General features: G+C 42.1%; 1 protein-coding gene across 33 annotated transcripts in view; it reads left to right on the top strand.

The window, feature by feature from the left end:
• nfasca (neurofascin homolog (chicken) a) overlaps positions 1-21,292 on the top strand; it is a 172,210-nt gene that overhangs the window by 53,334 nt on the left and 97,584 nt on the right. For 26 of the 33 annotated variants that reach the window (XR_012595592.1, XR_012595603.1, XM_074648528.1 and 23 more), the window contains exon 1: positions 857-1,165. The exons of 1 other annotated variant lie outside the window; for it this stretch is intronic. The gene's annotated coding sequence lies outside the window, so the exon portion shown is untranslated. Of the gene's footprint in view, positions 1-856; positions 1,166-21,292 lie in introns of those variants that run through there. 6 more of the 33 variants (XM_074648765.1, XM_074648748.1, XM_074648741.1 and 3 more) reach the window with 3 other exon arrangements.

Genomic DNA, 21,292 nt, shown 5'->3' with positions numbered 1-21,292 from the left:
AAACTTTCTCATTTTACAGCTAAACCGTACACTACAAGATGATTCTGAGAACATTTGAGGAGAAAAATAGGCATTAACGTAACAGAATATTGATTCATATTTGATCAGTGCTGCCTAGTTTGACCGTTTGGTTGAGTTCGCGAGTGATTGACAGCCGGCTCTCATAGACGGCAGATGGACAGCAGACCTCAGATCAGCTCTTACTGCTTGTTTTCCTCCGGTCTGTGAAATCTTGCAGATACCTGTTTCAAGTACTACTGTCAGGTTATAGCGACCGTTTTATAAAAATAACTTTTTAAAATCATATTTGCTCCAATCTCGCCTACTTCAGCTTTAAAAAAAACAAACTTAAAACCTAAAACAACTTAAAACCAGGACTTTTCCCCAGGAGACCGCTGTTCATGTGCCTTATGAAACCAAAAGTAAACGTTAACTTTACGCCTGTAAAGCAACGCTGTTACTCAAAGTCATGTAACAAAGTCTGCTAAGAGCAGTTGTTATTTAATTACGCTAGTTATGTTACTGACTCATTTTTGTGGTTCTATGTTGTTTTGGATGGAAGGTCACTGAAGGAAATTTGAGCTTTTCAAACATAATTAAAACCTCCTTGAGCCCAACAATTGACCACACATTTATTGTGAACTCAAGAAGAGAAATGTGCCTCTATGATCATAACAGTCTGAGGCAGTTGCGCATAAGCTTGTAACGTATGTGCGTGTGAGTGTGTTTGACAGCAGCGGAGCTTGTGTGTGTGTGTGTGTCTGAGTCTCATTAATAATTCATGAGGTGGGAGGGGTGAAGGAGAGGGGGCGGTGACAGATGGAGAATCAGTGTGTGAGAGAGAGAGAGAGAGAGAGAGAGAGAGAGAGTACGGACTGAGAAACAGCGAGAGCAAAGAGAGAGAGAGACAGAGAGAGTGAGGAAGAAGTAAATAGATTGGGTGAAAGAGATGGATAGAGTGTAGTGTTTCCCTCCATTTTTTCCCAGTTATTACATCTGTTGTCTTTGTGTCTCTGTGGAGGATCTGACTGACAGACGCTCGGTCTCTGTGTTTTGCTGTTTTCTCTCTGCTTTCCTTGGATGCTGAAGGATTGATGGGGATGGAGATACAACACAGTCTCCCAGCGCTGCTGTACACCTGGACCCAAGAGCTGCACTGACAGAGGTATTGATAATGTCTGTACACTATGTGTGTGTGTGAATGTGTGTGTGAAAGGGAGATTAAAACAACCTCCTTTCAGTTTTCTACTTTTATTTTCTGTACAGAAGTAGAGTTTAGTCACCTCTTAAGCACAAATTACAATGTCAAATTCACAGTGAACACATGGCGTTGAGGTAAAGTCAGCAGTTTATAAACTGTGTGTGAGAAATAACTTTCTACCAGATTTTGATTGTGTTCTTTAAAGGCTCACAAAGACACTAATTTGTTGAGAAATCCAATTTCAAAGGGGCAGTAGCGTGTCGTCCATGTGGATCAAATGGTGTTCTGCACATTATCGTGGGTTTAAATCCCTCACAGCTCCACGGTTGGTTTTCATTTCTTCACTGACTGTTTTCTCCCTGAAAACACAAACCACTCCAAAATGTGTTCATACATTCAGGCTGGTAGTGCGCTCTGTGTGTGTGTGAGTGAATGCAAGTTGTGAAACTTAAATGAGTTCTCCTGCACGGCGTGTGCTTTACTAGAGTTACCGTTATTGTGGATGGTAGAGTATGTGAGCTGTATGACTACCAATGAGTTCACACCTCCATCATTTTAAATGTCTTATTGGAAAAAAGATGTTACATATTTCACTTATGTAATGTCTCTGTGTTGGCTGTTGCAGTGATTATTACAGCTGTCTATACTGCTGGGCTGCACACACACACACACACACACACTGAAGAATATGGATTGTGTCTGGTGTGCATGGTACCTCATTGGTCATACTTAAAGTTTGCTGCCTGTCTTAATTTTTTGGCTCTTCTGTTTTATTTAAAATGTTCTCAATTTCTAGATTTTAGATGTATTTAGATATAATATATAATATGTCATTCTCAGACAATGAGGTCAACAGCAGAGTTAGCTTCAGTTCCTGCCTAACAAACATCACACAAGATTACGATGTGATATGGCCTCTGATGTCGGCCATACTGGAAGTACCTGGTTCTCGTCACCGCTGACGATAGTTAATCGTCTCTTCATACCAATTACTGGCTGTTTCATGATAGTTGACTCCTAATGTTAGTAGTATTGTATAGCATTACTTGCAGCCTGGTTTCCTAAAAATTATGTTCACGAAACTGCCTTTTCAATTACGTTTCAAAGGAACGTATTTCCTCCTGGATTACGTTTGTTTCTGACATATCACAAATACGTTTAATCAGAGTCTGCTTATAGGGAAGAGGACCGGGTGGATGGAGGGGGTCAAACACCCAACTTTCACCAAGACCGGTGTTCTGGTCCTGCGTGAAACCAGAAGTAATAAATTCAACCCAAAACATGATCTTTGACTAAACCTAACCAAGTTGTTTTGTTGCCTAAATCTAATTGAGAATGCAGTTTTGAAACGGCAAAAGCACCACGAGCGGTTAAAAACACTATAATGTGGATATACATGTATGTAAAAATGTTGATGTGGTTGTGTATATGAGGGGGGCATCCCTTTTTTTGTAGCTCATTTTGACCCAACTGACTGCTTCTCAAGTCTTGCAAACTGAACAGACTGAAATTCCAGTTTGTAGCCCGGCACCAGTTCTTGTTTGACTTAGTGTGGTCTGGCAAGGCTCAATAGACTTGTAATGAATGAATTAGCTTGGGACTAAGCCCATTTCTAGCCTGCCGTACAACAGATGTATAACAACAGTCTTCCTGCACTGATTGGTTGAACACACTCCTCCTCACTGGGCTGTGATTCTCAGGTTTTTAAACGGGAAAAACACGCCAGCTATTCTGGAAATGTTGTCCTATTTCTTCCAAAATTGTAGAATTGGCCGTGCAGTTGTGGTGTCACGCTTGTCTCATGTCTGTGACAAACCAGTTGAAGTAGTTGATGAGGTTCAGGAGTTCTGAGGTTTAGCGAGTAATGTCATCTGAACACTGTCTAGTTCTTTGATTGATCTGATACTGACGGGTCGAGGCTCACGGGCAGGCTACTTTAACGTACGCGGACTGTTCGCGGAGCAGCTGCTGCGCCGCTACAGTACACTTCTACTATAATAATGAAAACGGCTACACCAGGCTTGAGAGCAGCACGTACAGTAAGTGGTGCGTGTGGGCCAAGGAGATCCTCTCCACAGACGTAAAAATAGACCATATTTATCTTTTTGACGCGAGGTGTGCTCGGCCCTTTTACATAGAAATAGGTCATAAAGCGTCTTTATCTTTTTAAAATCAAACTACCGATATACAGGAAATGATTGAATGACTGCCGGCGAGCGGATTTGTCAGTTTGGTTTTGAGAGTTTCTATTATTATTCAGCCTATTGTCCCCTGTCACCTGCGTCCTTTGATAACAGCTGACAAGAGAGATTGAAATAGCAGACTGAAATGACAGAGAAATGATAAAAGTAAATGAAAAAGCGATCGTAGTTTATTGTTTTTACTATTGCTTTTGTCTGTGACTCACACCACCGTACGCCATGTGTGCGCTGCAGGCGTAGCCGGTACAAAGACACATCATCAGCATAGCCTGCACACTAAAAACTTACAAGTTGTCTTGCTTTGCAAAGTATCTCAGCATCTATCTTGAATGTCATTTATTGTACTATATGATATGATTATATTTTATACAACAAACAGCACATCACACATAGTATAGATTTTCCAGCTTAACATATTTATACATTACGTCTTGATCAGGTAGAACTACTTCATCAAATGATTAACACACTTCACAGTCCATCATTTGCTCTTCTTGCCATCCATTTGGAACCAGTAAGAAGATCAAGTTCATTTTATTGCTGTATAGATTTGGTTTGCCTACTAGTGTGTATACACACGTGTCCTTCTGTGGTGTCAAGTCTGTGCCCGAATAGAAAAAGGCATTTAAAAGGTGTAAAAAAAAAAGAGTGTAGAAGGTGCATGGTGTAAACTGTGTCACTTTAATATATATATAACACCATCTACATCCTGTTAATGGTGGTTGGTTGTCTCGGTGGCACTATGGGGTTCTTACGCTGACCTCTGACCTCTTCTGAGGTCAAACAGTCCGATCAATAAGGGAGGAATTGTTCTATTTATGGAGATGAATCAGTAAGAAGAGATGTTCTCCTGCTCCTCTTCAATAGAACTTGTCTTTACCTCACGGCCTGAGTCCGACCGTACCGTATGCACTGTGTGTGTGTGTGCGTGTGTGTGTGTGTGTGTGTGTGTGGGATGCTTAAGTGGCTGTAGTGACGCAGGGCTGTCTGAACATGCTGTTTGTTTGTCACGTAGGAGGTTTTAAACACTGAACACATTACACACATTTATCAGACGGCTCTCTCACACGTTTATTCTGTGTGTGCGTGTGTGTGTGTGTGTGTGTGTGTGGGGGGAGAATTATTGCATTAATACATTTCAAGTGTGTTTTTCAGATGCAGGTGTGTGTGTGTGTTGTGGATAAGTGTTTGTTGAGGGATGCAGGAGAGTGGACAGTAGTGCCAGAGCATCGAATACACACACACACACACAAACACACACAAACACACACGTATATACACACAGACACAAATACAGTCCTTTCTTTGTTTGGGAGCATTGTGAAGAGGAGGTTAATGTACCCAGGAAACAGAAAGAAAGAGAGAGAGAGAGAGAGAGAGAGAGAGAGAGAGAGAGAGAGAGAGAGAGAGAGAGAGAGAGAGAGAGAGAGAGAGAGAGAGAGAGAGAGAGAGAGAGAGAGAGAGAGAGAGAGAGAGAGAGAGAGAGAGAGAGAGAGAGAGACACCCTAATGGACAACGACGGGCCTTTCATTGCAAATATTTGGCCAAGAGGTTTCATACTAACCATCCCATCCCCCTTTCTCTCTCTCTCTCCTCCTCCCCCTCTCTCCATGGCCAAAGGGAAAAGATCAGAACAAATTGTGACTCTGTGATCTACCAACATTACATGGCTTTTTTTTCTAGATAGAACAATGCTCAAGGCCATGTGTGTGTGTGTGTCTGATGCCAATCATGTTGTTCCTGGGAAGCAGACAAATGGATGTGAATTTGATTTAAAGATGTCATGTGGATCATTTTTGACATGAACAAATCATTACCACAATCATTTAGAGACATTGTCATGTTTTCTGTAGATCAAATCAGAAAAGACGTGCAGCCTCTCAACCGCATGTTACACTGCAGCCCCGGCTCCTGCTTAGCATGTTCATAGTTACTAATGCACTTTAGTAGGATTACCTTCATGTAGTGCAGGGTAAAGGTTCCACTCTGTCTTATACAATAACTTGCATTAGTTATTGCCCGACGACCTTTTGCCTAAAGATGAGTTTGTTTGTGTTGGTTATATTAGCAGCAGGATTCCTGGTAAATGGAGTCAAAGTTGGACTCAATCATGGCGGTGTTGTAGTCAAGAGAGACTACAACACCGAGACCGAGTCATGACCGAGACCAGAGTGTATCGAGACCAAGACAAGGCCAAGGCTTTGAGGGGTTTGAGACCACAGACCAAGACCAGATCAGGGCGAGTCCCACACCGCACAACACACTTCTGATGAAACGTGGAACATGCAAACCATAGGCACTCCTCACATTGATGTAAAAGATCCACATTCACAATAAAAACAGCCACAGAAAACAAACGAAGATTCCTCTTCATCCACCTCTATTATGTAAGCGATAATGTACAGCGAGCCGGTCATTGTTGTGAAAGAATCCCTCTTTCATCGTCCTGATGGGGTTTATTTCACAACAATGACCCGCTGGCTGTACATTATTATTATTATTATTATTATTATTATTACATGGCTACTTACTGAAGAAATCAATAATTTGACACAAAAGTATACATAGCAACGGTCTGTTATACATAACAACGGTCTGATATACAGAAATAACAGACCGCAGAACGCCGCGATTGACCAATCAGAATCGAGTATTCAACACAGCCGTGTAATAATGCCGTATATAGCCTTCTGTATATGTATAATACTAAATATATGTGTATCATGAGAAATGTCTTGATAAAATAACCAAAAGGCATAGCAGAGGTGAATTTTCCTTTGTTTTCTATTAGCGATCACAGAAATGGTGTTAATAAATAAATGTAGATCAAAGCACAGGCAGGTTTAGTGATACCGCTGCAGTCGTGGTCTCGTAATAAAATCCAGAGTTCTCCTTGTCTGTCTTAAGCCACATGACGTAATATCTGCAGTTCATAATTTAAGTCAAACCAACATCCAGTAACATTCAGCTTATTACACAAATACTGAAAATGTTTTCTACTCTTCAAGTCTTTTTTTCATTCCACTTTCATCATCATATAACCGATGGAAATATAGAAACAACAACAGGATAATAGAACCACATTTTTTCATCAGTCCTCAGTCTGCTCCTCCTCTTTATTTCTTCTCCATCGCTGCTGCTTGCGCTGTTATATTTATGTAACGGTAGAGATTTAGCTGTAGATGACTCCTCTTCTGCCATGTCAAGTTAATCTGTTGGCTCAAAGTATGTTTGTGTGTGTGTGTGTCTCCCACATGTGTGCAAGTGTGTGTAGCCAGATAGCACCGGATAAGCCCCCATCAGCAAAAAAAACATTGCATGCAGCAGAAACCAAGTTCCTGTCATAAATATTCTGTCGGCAAGCTGCGTGTGAAGTTTAGCAGGAACCAAAGAGTGGAAGGTTATCCTCTTTGCTGAACAGGTGAAAAAAACATGGAAGAACAGATGTGTTGCTCCATCGAGGGATGACAAACATGGACGGAAAATGTTTCTGGCACTGTGATACTTTCCTTGGTGTTGCAACGGCTGTCTTGTGAGAGGTGTTTTAACGAATCGGCATTGAAATGTAGTCAGTGATTATGAAAAACAGGTCAAAAAGAGAGGGAGGGGGGGAGGAAGATGTTAAAGAAGGTCAAGACCCAGACATGCCGGTCCATTCCAGGTGGGAATACAGATGCTGTGCCCATGAGCCAGGTACTTAACCTACATCACAGCACGGGCATCCATCTGTGTGTGTGTGTGTGTGTGTGTGTGTGTGTGTGTGTGCTTGATATAAGGCCCGCGGTAGGTCTGTCTGTTACACTGTGGTAACTAAGAGGTGGTAACCTACTAAAGCCACCATGGTACTGAGAGTATGGGTGTGTGTGTGTGTGTGTGTGTCCTGTCAGCTCAGGACTGTGTGCTGTCTCTCAGATGTTTTTAGTCTCTGCCATGGTCTCTCATCTCATGTGTTATTTGCGACCGACAAATTCCGAGGACACATAGTACTCCAAATAATAGAAAACTGATGTGATCTTAACACAGGCAGAGAGAGAGCTTCAAAAACAACACATACTCAGATAGATTTCAAGCAAAAAGAGCAAGTAGAGACAGGCTGCTTGGATAAATAAAGTGCAGATCCGGAGGGTCAGTTCAAGTCCCCGCACAGACCAAGTGCGGAATGTGGACCTGGAGAGTAGGGGTGTAATGATATGTTTTTACAACGATAGGATTTCCATGGTTCAGATACGATTCAAGGACGATATTTGGCTCATCTAGAGCGATACGATACGATACGATACGATACGATACGATACGATACGATACGATACGATACGATTCAATGATTTGAAATCGATACAGTAACTTTTTTTGCCAAAAATTCAATCAGTGTGAAATAAATATGTGATACTGGACAGAGCAGGTCAGGATTCCTCAAAGTTTTTCGTGTAAGGGAATCAGGGATAAATTAATTATGGATATAAACAAGTAAACACAATGATTAATGGCAAATACATACAGCTTTTATTTGAAAATAATAAAAAGTGCAACTGCAGGACCTGCTGCTTCAGTTCTCAAGATACAAGGCAGTGCAATATTTATCAAAAAATATAATAAACCAACTTCTATTCAAGTTAAATGAACAGTGATTTAACCTGCTGCTTCTGTTCTCATTTTCAATATAAACAGTAGATCAATAATACAGAAATCAACCGCTGATAGTGATCAAACATTCCTCTACAAACACTGTTTAAATAGTCTGCTTATAGTAATCAAGTATTCCACCTACAGTGTTCATTTGGGCTCTTTTCATACATGAAAACATCTGGAAAAACATTTTAAAACTATATCAGACTAACGTTAGTTGAATTTCTGTTTTGTTTTTTTACTTTATTCCCGTGATAATTTGCCTCGCCGACCGTCTGCTCTCCGGCTGGATACGTGAGGCGGCTGATGCCGGTGCACATTGATATCATGACGGGGAAAGGAAAGTCATTTTCACTGAATGAAAAAACGACAGCGCACGGGGAAAGCGCCGTTGGGTGAAGCCGCCCTCGTCAAGTGGATTGATAGCGCCTGAAACTCTGCCGACCGGCTCCTCTGAACCGCGGCGCTGGCAGCTCATGCAAACCGCATGCTGGTGCATGTCTGGAGAGTGAACCGGAGTAACGTTTAACATTTCTTTACTAATAAAAGTGCTAAAAAACACTTTCATATAAAAAATGTTGTCCTTAAATACAAGGTGCAAATCCTTAGCATTGATACAATCGATACAATTCAAATCGATTTCATATCGATATACGTCTCCTGTGAAGGACAACTTGCCGAGTATCTATCGATGGAGTTGGATCGTAGGAATATAAATCGATACATCGATGTAGTAGATGAACCGTTACACCAATACTGGAGAGGTATACCAGTTTGCCTCCTGGGCACTGCCGAGGTGCCCTTGAGCAAGGCACTGCTCCCCGGGTGCTGCATAGTAGCTGCCCACTGCTCCTAATACACTAGGATGGGTTAAACGCAGTGGCTAAATGTCCATTTGTGCTGTGCTGTGTACAATGTGTGACAACAAAATTGGATTTACATTTAATATGTTAGTAAATGGGACGACAGAGTTTTAGTTGAAGATTTAAAGATCCAATGAGATGGGTGCTTGAGCTTTGTGGAAAACGTACACATTGTTCATGTACAGTACATAGCTACGGCCTGCCTGCCCTGTCATCTTGTTTTAACAGGAAATCCATCACTTTAAAGGAAGTAATCATACTGGGAGTTAAGCTGCTTTATGACTGGGAATCCCATTTATGATTTGCATACTTTTAATTATAGTTTAACAATAGAAACAGCAGCAAAATAGCATGGATTAAAGTAAAGATGAAAGACCAAACATACCCTATAGTCTAGTTATTAAGCTGCATGTTGTGGATTTAAATATTAGTGAATGACTGTTTGACTGTACACTAAAAGTGATAAGCTACATGAATATACAGTGTATATAGAGATATAGATTTAACTAGATTTTAAAGTCCAATAAAACAACAAAAAAAATGTCTTATCCAAATTTTGAAAATATGGACTTGTATGGTTCTTGGTCTATTTAATAACGCAACAGTAAATCGGCTCTACCAGCACATCTGGATGTGTGTCATAAATCCCTTATGGTAAATAGATGTGATGGCTGCCCTCAATCTAAAAATGCAATTTGGGGGTGACTCGTCCTCGTGTATTTTTCCACTCAATGACTCTCTTGATTGGTCAGGACTCAGGGCTCAGCTTGCCATTGGCCATCGCTCCACTCAGTCGTGAAATGGTTCCTTTTATTTGTGACCAATGCTGCCGCTGAAATAGCCCACGTCTGATCCTCTCTCATTTTAATTTACCCAGTTACCACGATATGACACGTGGACAGAGAGGATTTATGCTCCGGCAACACTTTATATCCTCAGTGATTTCTTCTCATCTCTTGTTCTTCACTTCTCATTTTTGCTGTGTTTGTTATATACCAACATGCTTCACAAGTACATTAGTAAGAGTGTATATCAGTGCTTAATATTGTTGACCATGAGGCTCAGACGGTGGCCAGAAAGGGACATTTAACCATATTTCTTTAGTAGCTTCTGAACTGTGTGGCCCAGGGCTCAGTTCTTGTTACACTTCATTCCACAGTTTTAATCTCACACCGTGTTCTAACCGGATGCGTCCGACTGTCACGCCGCATCGCGTAGCATCGGATGTCCACAATGAATACGTGAAATATGCACTTCTGCTGTTAGTAGTACTTGCTATCTTCCTATGTTTGTTCTTTTTAGGCACAAAACACATGTTTTATATTGTGATATTTACTGAGCGAGTAGGTCGTTATCTAGCGATCCTCCTCCAGCCAGCTGCCACCTTATTTAGGTTTTTGTAGTGAAATGAGGAGGTATTGTAGACTACAGAGAACTCCTCAGTGACACAGACAGTACAGGTGCTGAGATATACGGTAACCAGGGAGTTAAACAACAGATTAATCCAACATTATTACTGATGTCTTCAGAACCACAAATGAAGATAATAAAGACTAAATGTGGATGTTTCACTCACCAGTTGTTCACTCACCTGCTCAGCCTGCTGTATAGTGTAACATTAGTCCGTTGTGTATTACACAATAGTGAACAAAATAATCCAAATAGGTAGAAGACGTCAGCTGTAAGAGGAGCACAGGATGCTTTTCTTACTCTCTTAGTCCTCTGTTGTGTTTTAATGCACCTGATTTGTAGGTGTACTTTCTCTAATTTTTTTCTATTGAGCTAGATTGATAAAAAATAACGGCAAACAGGAGCGCATCAAAACGAAGATTCGTACTGAACTATTCATCCTCATATTTCCCATAGTTTCCATAGTTGTCACTTGTGCTGCTCGTTTGTGTTTTGCTTTAACCCTTAGTGAGGTGGCTGTTCAATTTTTTTGACACCAGTCAGTGTATTACCTACAGTAGATGGAGTTTGGAGAAACAGACAGGAGTAGCAGCACGGGAGCAAAGTAACGTACTGCTGTGGACGGGGCCGACAGCAAAAAAACTAAAAATTCATATGCACGCTATATTTACAATATTTCCCCCGCTTTCCAACGGGGAACCGAACCGAAAGTGAAACTTATCTATGCTCTCTTCAAAGCCACCAGACTCCGCTGACAAAAACAGTACGGATACTTTCAGCTGAGTTCCCAATTTCAATGTGTCTATGTTTCTTATATGATCTTCTCTGTTTTTCTTTTCATACTGTTATTACAGTGCTTTGTAACTATAAATGTAGTTATTTATTTACATAATTCTGTTTTTAATACTCGGTGATGTGTGTGTGTGTGTGTGTGTGTGTGTGTGTGTGTGTGTGTGTGTGTGTGTGTATTTTGTACCTGATAGATATTTCTAAAGTGTTAATTAGATTTGTCAGCAGCTCCAAACACTCAACCAGCCCTCCTTGCATTATTTTATTAGCGCACACACACACACTCTCTCGCTGACTCTCTCAGACTCAGCAAAAAAACCCACACCCACACTAACAAAAGCGTGCACACACACACACACACACACACACACACACACACACACACACACACCATCATCCTGCCTAATCCCCTTAAACGCGTGTCCACACACACACATACGCGCACACACACACACACACACTCACTCACTCACTCACAGGCTCACAAGGAGACACACTTTATCACACCTTTTAACCACTCCACCAGAGCACTAATCACTACACACACACTTGCACACTGACATGTCAGTCATTTTAACACCGTGGTTCCCTCGGGGTGGGGAGGCTTTCCTCACAGTGTTCAAACGTGCGTGTGCACACATGCACTTCATCTCACAAATACACAAACACACTCACACTCACTCACTCACACTGAGCTGTTGGTGTGTCGAGAGAAAGCCAGACAGGAGGAGCTGCGAGAGGCTGAAACAAAGAGGACATGTGGTTCCTCACATGCAGTAAAGTTGAGATATTCTGTATGTTATCTTATTTATTATACACACCACACACACACACACACACACACACACACACACACACACACACACACACACACACACACACAATGTAAAAAGAGGAGAGCAGCTGTGTTTTGTTATGGGAGGAGATGAAGGAGAGATGGGAGGGAAAGATGTAATATCATCCTACATAATGAATAGAGAGGGAGATGGAGGACAGGGAGGTGTCTGTTCACTGTGTCCCTGAACAGGAAGTGGACACACATCCGATAATGGACTTAATGTCATTTTACAGCTGCGCAAGAGAAAAGGAGGAGAAACCAGTGGAGAGGGGGAGAGAGAAACCTGGGGAAAATGAAATTTGGTAATGGCCTAATTATGGCAGAGAAATTGGAAAGGACAACTGTGTGTGCGTGTGTGTGCGTATACGTCTGTGTGTGTGTGAGAGAGAGAGGGTGAATGAGTGTGAGGCTGCAGGACAGACTAGCTAATGGCAGAATTACTTTAATCACTGTGGTAACCTCAAGGCAGAAGGGCCCATGCTGGTAAATTAGGCTTGGTAGCCAAGCTTACACGCATGCTCGCACGCTTGCACGCTCGCACGCACGCACGCACGCACGCACGCACGCACAAACACACACACACACACACACACACACACACACACACACACACACACACACACACATACACATAGTACAGCTGTAACTGTCCAATTAACAAAAGCAAAATATAAAAAGCAATTCTAAATTCCAGAGACTGATAAGGTGCAAGGCCACCGTTCTTACAATAGAAAGCTGCTTGGCATCAATCAATAAAGGACAAAGTCAATACATTTTTTAATCTTAATAAGATACTGCCCTATGCAGAAAGATCTCTGGAAATATCTAATCCAGCCAGTAAAGATATAGCTATCCCTTCACTCAGAGGTTTTGAGCAAAGTTGCATTTTTAGAAAAAAAAATGAAAGGAAATGAGCCAAGTTGTGTTCAGAGTAAAGGTGAGGAGAAACTGCTAAAATACAGGAAAAGAGTGAACCTGACGTTTGCTATTTGAACAGTGGAATACCACATTCACAGAGGAAATGTTCTATAAAGCATATTGTCTAAAAGAGGTGTGTCCTGCACATGAAGCCTCTTCATGACATATTAATGGAAGCCCTACACATGACCTCAGCAGTCCACTGAGGAAACACATCACATCAACATACAGCACCATGGACTGTTTATATACAGCATGTGTCAAGTCTTTGAGTCTTATTACTGAAATGAGAACTGATATTTCTTAGGGAATATTAGCATAATGTTTTTTTTATACTTGGCACTGTACTGACCACACAACAAGAAATGTTTGATATATATATATATATATTTATAATTGTGTTGTATTTTTAATTCTTTATTGAATTGAGATTTTTGAATGGATTTCTATTCAGTTTCTGTAAACTGAAGCTAAAGATACTTCCACATTGGCTTGTAGCATTATGCCATGATGGTGGCTGGTTACCACCAAGAATATAACTGAGATTATCTAACAGCGTTTGTCCAAATGAACAGTCAGATTTGTGTAATGTTGTATAGTTGCATGCAATCTATTTAGCTGAAAGTGACTAACATTGTCAACACATTCTCACTCCCAACTCGTCATGTACCACCCTCGGCATCGGAGACCGACCTACGGGGTACCCCTTGCGTTACTTTTGGATGGACCATGGACGGCGTGTCAATATATACGCTTGTTACACACATAGTGTCCTTTCAAAATAAAATGAAGCTTATGCAAAAGTTTAGACAGGAAGTCCCTCTTTACACTCTTTCATTCACAACCTTTCTCTTTCTCTCTCTCTCTCTACTGGCTCTTACTCTATCAGCTAACTGTTGGTGGTTCACTCGTAGATAACCAAACAGATTCTGCCACGCTCATCATATTGTTGCAACAAAATTTTAAATCTGTCCTCCTCTCTGCTGCTGTCAGTCGTCATTTCAGTGTGGCTCAATGCAACCCGCCTCCACTCCGTCACCTCCAGTCTTCATCATATTCAGTGCCCAGTCCTGCTCCACATCCCTTCATTGGATCTTCAGCTACTCTCTTCACCACCACCACCAGTGTCTAGACTCCAATGGGGGGGGGGATATACTTACCCCCTTTGACATACTACGTCACAAAGGAGTCTAATCGCCAAAGACTTTGCATTCTTCTTCTTACATAATAATTTATAGTTCAATCGATACGGGGTCTCTCCTGGTTGAACTACCGTTTTCACAGGAAGTTTAGGTTTAACACAATCACTTAGATAGGGTTAGGAAACGGTCGTGGTTGATGTTAACTTCCCTACCGCACGCCCTAAGCTGACTCTCACACTATTAATACTATGTCACTTGCTCAGACCGTCGAGTAACGCCGCGGGTGGGTTTACATTTGAGTTAGTTGAAAGCCCGGTTAGTCTCATACTGTTACTAAAATGTGCCTCTGTGCGTCGGTTTCCGATGCCGAGGGGCACTCACCAAACGGCGATATTTGACGAGTTGGGAGTGAGAACGGTTGACATTGACATGACTTTCCCGTATGAGGTGAAAAGCTAAGGTTATAGTGATTGCTTATGCTGGCGTTTAGGCATAAAAAGACATATTTATACCACAGGAGTAGTCTAGAATCCAGACAACACCATGCTAGATTCATGTTTATTCATTCTCTCTTTCAATAAGTCACTTGGGAGCTTACGAGGCAGTCTGCTTGCCATTAGGCTGTTTTTATTTATTTATTAGAATATCAAGTGAAACGCTGGCCTTTTATTGAGAAGGATTTGTGTTTGGTGTTTACAGAGAGATGAGGACAGAGAGTGTTATATGACCGCGGGCTATTACTGCTGGGTGCACCGTGTTCCCTGTCAGGTCCAGGGTGCATGCATACATCCACCTTCATACACACACACACACACAACCCAGCTGCTGGCTACACTTTGAAATGATGCTCTCTGTTTTGCTCTGTGAATTCAGCTTTTGTTGCATTAAAACACACACACACACACACACACACACACACACACACACACACACACACACACACACACACACACACACACACACACACACAGACACACACACTCCTCAGATGCAATGCTTTGATAATGGCAAACACACCTCCAGCCTCACAGTCCCGCTGGGGTTGGTCTCCCCATTCACCTCCTCCTCCTCGTCTCCATCCCTTCTTACCCCCCCAACTTCATATCTCCCTCCTCCCTTCCTCCTTCCTCCATCCCTCCTACCCCCCTTGTGGGGCTGTTGCTAAGGAGCCCTGGCGACCGGCGAGTTTTCTAATTGGACGAGGAGGAACGGAGGTGGAGGGGTTGCTGGAGGGACCGGTGCGTTGGAGGAGGAGCACAAAGTAAGATCCAGATGTGCTAATGAGGCGGCGTGTTGAACCCCCGACGTCGCCACAGTTGGCGATGGAGGCATGGAGGACAAGATAGGATGCATGGATTGATTGATAGATAGATGAAAAAAGTGAGGAAAGATAAGAGGAGAGGAGAGGACTGAGTGAAAGAGGGGGAAGGAGTGATAGGTGAGTAGAAAGGACATGGACCAGGAGTGATGGTGAAATGATATAATATAAAAGATGGACTGATGAAATAGGTTAAAGAAAGGAAGAGTGAAGAGGGAGTGGGATTTGCATTAAAAGGAGACAAACAACAATTAAATATGACGAGATGATGCCGGCAAACAGAACAAAAGACTGACAGAGATGAAAATAAAGGAGAGGAGAAGGAGGCTAAAGGAAGAGAGAGGTCATTTAAGACAAGATGGGGAGTGTGAGTGGCGGTGAAGGATCGAGAGATGAGAAAGAGAGAGAGAGAGAGAGAGAGAGAGAGAGAGAGAGAGAGAGAGAGAGAGAGAGAGAGAGAGAGAGAGAGCCAGACTAGCCTTTCATTTATTCTGGCACAAAGGAACATTACCTCTGGACACAAACACACACACACACACACACACACACACACACACACACACACACACACACACATCATGTGTATCATGTGACGGCCTGCCATTGACGGCTCATTTCCTAACCCTTAAACTGAAACTAATTCTAATCTTGGACCCAAACTTTAATCTTAAAAGAACCTGTTTGGGCATGTTTATTCCAATTTCACTAACACTGTTTGTATAAAGCCGTATTCCTTTTTCCCCATACACAATCATTGGCAACAATTTAACATGCCAACCTGCTCTGCCACCTGAGCTACAGACGTTATAGGCTATAAGTATTCTACCTTCCAAGCAGCAATTTGTTTCCAGTTTTATTAGAATACAGCGGTACACATTGTTAGGGATGTCACAAGAACGATACTTCGTTACCCAATCCATGTTAAAATTCTGAAAACATTGTCAAATAACGTTGTCCCGTTGTCCCGTTGTCCCGTTGTCCCGTTGTCCCGTTGTCCCGCCGTCCCGGGCATGATAGAAAATGTGTTTGCGACGCACACTGCTCTATTTAGCACCGACCAGATCAGACCCACCATGATCTTAAAAATCATTTGTCAGGCAACATCAGTGTCAGCCTTTACATGTGCAATGGTTATCTAGTTGGACATGGGCAATTTCGTCCTCTCCGTCTTTACGAGGACATTCACTGGAAGCACGCACACACGCACTCACGCACGCACAGGTAGGCCGGCTGCAGTGAGGATTCGGCCTTAATAAGCCATTTCCAGCGGAGCAGAGCCGCAGTAGTCCTGTCATAAGCCTCTGGCTGAGCCTTCAGAGCCGACCTAACATTTATTTAACCTCTAGCTGGCTGCAGCCGTCTCATCTGCTACACTGCAAGCTCACTGAGTCACTGCTGCTGTCTGATGGCCATGCTTGTGTGGATTCAGAGCTAAATGCTGTACAATATAAAAGAGCATTATTACATATGGAGAAAATAACTGTCACATTGAAATAATGACTACATGATATGACTACAATACAGCACATATGGTTAAATCATGTATAAATCAGTGTGGAGTGGTAGACCTTTTGTTCTTTGATATTTTTATACTATATATTGGAAAGCCTTTTAAAGTGCCGGTAAACACATTTGGGTGGCTGCCAGCTCCCAGTGGGTGGGGTGTGGTTTTTGACTGTGAACACTGAGCCTGGAGGGATCACTAAATAGCCTCTTTGTATGTCATGAATACGTGATGTCGTGACAGAGGTGAGAGGGGACGGTTTTAGTGTGATTTGGATGTCAGCGGGAGGTCTTCAATATTTCAGATGTAGTACAGTATAGAGGAGGAGGAGGGTTCTCTGCAAACAAGTCCTGGTCATTTTAGTTTTTAATTATTGCTTTTGAGCTGTTAATAAACAGGAAGTCTGACGCGCGCTAACACTATCAAAAAAGCATTTTCTTTAAAGATTCTCCATACAACATTCAGAGCATTAATTTGGCATCAAACATCTGTTGTCTATGTAAAGATATTGAGGACTAATGTCTACCTGAGCAGAGAATGAAGTCTCTTCTCCTTGCTTTGTTGTTTCTTTGTTGTTGTTGACATATCTGGGCCGGCCGTTGTGGAAGCATAGCACCCACCTTTCGGTTCCCCCCCAGGTTAACACTGTTAGCGTTGTTAGCACTGTTAGCACCGTTAGCTGTGAGCCGCCGGCTCAGCCGTCACCATGTTGACAAACCGTGTAAAGACAATAGAAATGCTCCCCATCTTGCATTTAGCACCTCTACCACATAAGTATGGTTTTTACACAAATATCAAACACGTGTCAGCATGTCCAACTGTGTTCACATTAGGTGAAATCACATCTTATTGGAGGAAATCAAATATTGGCCAAACCATAGAGGTACTGTATTGATGTGAGGCCAGGTGGTGAGATGATGTGGAGAGCTAAATGAGTTTTGGCATATACCTCAACTCAGCTTTTGTTTCATTGTTTTTGAGAGGAAAGGGAATGCAGGAATATATACTGTACACATTTTGAGTTTTGTAATAATAATAATAATAAATAGAATGGCACTCGGAGAGCGCAGACCTCCCCCTCCTCTCCGTTCAGCTTGCGCCATCATCCACGTGTATTTTTGTCACTCATCTAAACCGTCGTCGTTACTCTTTCCAACAATCACCAAGTGTGCTTTGGTCGAACTCAACTGTAATTTCACCGAGTTTAATGTGAAAAAACGGCGAATCTACAGTCGTAGTCGTAGGCGGGGTCATGCGTCATCAATGCGTCATCCGTTACACTGCGCATGTGTTATACCCAGAAGTTTTAATGCTCAGGCTGATCGGAATTCTTAAACATATTCCTGAATTCAGATCATGATCCGGATTGCCACCAAAATCGAATGGATTGTTCATTGTGCTACACCCCACCCCTCCAAAAAATGTCATTCAAATCCATGTCGGACTTTTGGAGTAATCCTGTTAACAGACAAACCAACAAACCAACAAACCAACAAACCAACAAACCAACAAACCAACGCCGGTGAAAACATAACCTCCTTCCTAGGCCTTCGGCCTTGGCGGAGGTAATAATGAAATAAAAGTACAGATAATAAAATAAGATAAAAACAGATGGAACACAAACTGACATTAATAAAAAGCCTTTTTTAAAAAGGTTTAAGAAGCGATTCGTCACTGATTCTGCAGCCTCAGATCCTGAGGCAGTGAGCACCGTAGCCGAGGGGCCCTGAATGCAACAGCACGGTCACCTTAGTGAAGAAGGAAGGTTAAACGCGCTTCAGCCGCCTCGCAAGTAATAGTAGGCCTCTCCGGTGCTCACAGAGTACGGCAATCTAGTAACAGGAGAGACTTCAGAGAGCAGGTCCAAAGCACACTGGAGCACACGGATTTAAGGCAGTAAACTTTATTAAAGACTAATGTTTTGACGTTAGTCTTTAATAAAGTTGACTGAATATCTGAGGCTGCACTCTGGCACATAGGAGAGCAGCAATTCAGCAACATAACCGGGAGCCGGTCCAGTAAAGTGTTGGAGTCTATGCTTTCATCTGATGAACTAATGCTTCTGTTGTTGGGTATAAAACAACACATTTCATTATTTTGTAAAAATAATATCAGTGCTCAACCGCTGCTGCTTTTCACTTAAAATGCAATAAGCCTGGGTAGATAAACTGGCCTATAGACTAACGTCTTGTGGTCTTCATTCACATTAGTACATCTTTCATGTTATGAGCCCTCCTGTCTTCTTTCAACCCTGCTTTTTCTTTTCCTTTCCTTCTCTTTCACATTCGTTTTGCTCCCTTCATCCTGTCAATCCTAATCTGTTCATGTTACAACCCTTTTACTCTCCTCTCCTCCCTCTTCTCTCTGACTCTGTCATGGTTATTTTCACAATCACGAATCCAATTTGTTCACTTTTTCTCAGCTCACATGGAAACAACATTGTATTCACTACCACTAAAAAATACCCTTATTTACCCTCGTGCAACACATCAGTGCTGAAATCACCAGTCAGTGCTCTGTGTTTCTTTCTCTTTCACCTCTCCTCTTCGTCTCTCCTCTAACACCACATCTTCTCTGTCTCGCTGTTTCTATTCTCTGGTCTTATCTGCTGATGATGTCTCGCTGTCTACGTCTTTAACCTCTTTCCCTCTCGTCTCTCCTCCCCCAGCCTCCTTCTCGTGTGATGGGTAGAAACTGACAGGGGGTAACAGAGTGATTGGGGTCCCCCCGCCTCTTGTATTTCCTGTTCAGACAGCGTGAGCTGCAGAGGATTTGGATGGCTTGACATGATGTGCTCTTGATTTCTGCTCTGCTTGTTTTTTCTTGTGTGAAGTGTTTTTGTGTGTAAATACTCTTAAACCTACAGTACTATTGTGGATATGGTCATCTAGTTACTGTAGCATAATGGGAAATACATATAGCTGATTATCATCAAATCATATTGGTCTGGCATCTGATATGACACACATGGTGCAGTCTGACTGATTTGATAATTATCATTCCAGTGATCATGGTGTCAGCTCATTTCAAGCCGTCCTTTAATGCCTCACACGCCACCGCGGTGTGGTTTGTGATCTGTGATTACCATTTTCATGGAGGACATTTGGACTTGTCATAGCCAGGTGTAACAAATAGCATTAATGATGGCTCTGTGAGAGTTTCATTTAGGAAGGGGTTGAGGGGGGGGACCAGAAAGCAATTACAGGGATCCCTGGAACTGAAACACCTAAATGGAATGCAGCCATGATTGATTGTTAGTAATTCAAGGTAGGTCAAAAATGTCTGCCGTGAGGAAGGTCGCCAGCTCGTAAACTCAACCTTTACTTTCCATTCATTTTACAAACTGTAGCTGGAGTCTTCAGAGTCCTCCAGATGAAACTACAAAGTGAATTGATTGTAACTGCCCCTTTAGAACAACATGTAGAAGCACCCGTATACCCGTATCATTTGTTTGTATCTTCCAAAACTGTCAACTGCTTTATGATGTGACAACGCTATGGTTACGGTTTGATTAGGTTGAGGGAAAGATCATGGTTTGAGTTAAATTAAGTAGTTAAGACTAGGGAAACATCGTGGTTTGGTTCAAAATGACTACTTTGTGAAGCTTAAAGCTGAAGTAGGCGAGATTGGAGCAAATATGATAAAAAAAAGTTATGTTTATAAAACGCTATAAGTCGCTATATCCTGACAGTAGTACATGAAACAGGTAACCTGAAAAAAATCATGTGCCTCTGTGTCCTCCGGTGCTCCTAACGGCATCTGCAAGATTTCACAGACCGGAGGAAAACAAGCAGTAAGAGCTGACCTGAGGTCTGCTGTCCAGCTGCCGTCTACGAGAGCCGGCTGTCAATCACTCGCAAACTCCGACCAAACGGTCAAACTAGGCAGCGCTGATCAAATATGAATCAATATTATGTTACGTTTATGCCTATTTCTCTCCTCAAATGTTTTCAGAATCATCTTGTAGTGCACGGTTTAGCTGTAAAATGAGGAAGTTTGTGACGCGGCAGCCATTGTGAAATCTGTTGAAGGAACGCCAAGTTCCGGTCACATGACCGGAGCACAGCCAATAGGAACGCTCTCTCTCAATGAAATTACCTGTGATTGGTCAAAGGGCTAGATTAAAGCCTGAAAACAGAGCCATGAGGAGGAGCAGAAGTCTAGTTATCTCTCAGAACACTTGAATTACAATATGCTGAAAGGTTATTATTGAATTTTTGCCCAATGATGCCAAAAATATACTGACTACTGAAGCTTTAAGAGACCTTTGTCATCAAACACTTGGTTATGGCACAATTGTGTTCATCGTAAAAAGTAACCAACGTCGGTTGGAAAGGGGAAATGAACATTTTTGTGTTAAAGTTTGATGTTTTCTTGTTAGTTGTATACAAACTTAAGTTGTAGGAGACAGGGTTGCTAGATTACTACAGTGGACGTGATACAACATTCTTGTATCAAAGCCAAACTGTTGTTTAAAGTGCA

Source organism: Sebastes fasciatus, chromosome 1, assembly GCF_043250625.1.
Source record: "Sebastes fasciatus isolate fSebFas1 chromosome 1, fSebFas1.pri, whole genome shotgun sequence".
NCBI classification, from domain to species: domain Eukaryota; kingdom Metazoa; phylum Chordata; class Actinopteri; order Perciformes; family Sebastidae; genus Sebastes; species Sebastes fasciatus.
This window is presented reverse-complemented; position numbering and strand designations above follow the sequence as displayed.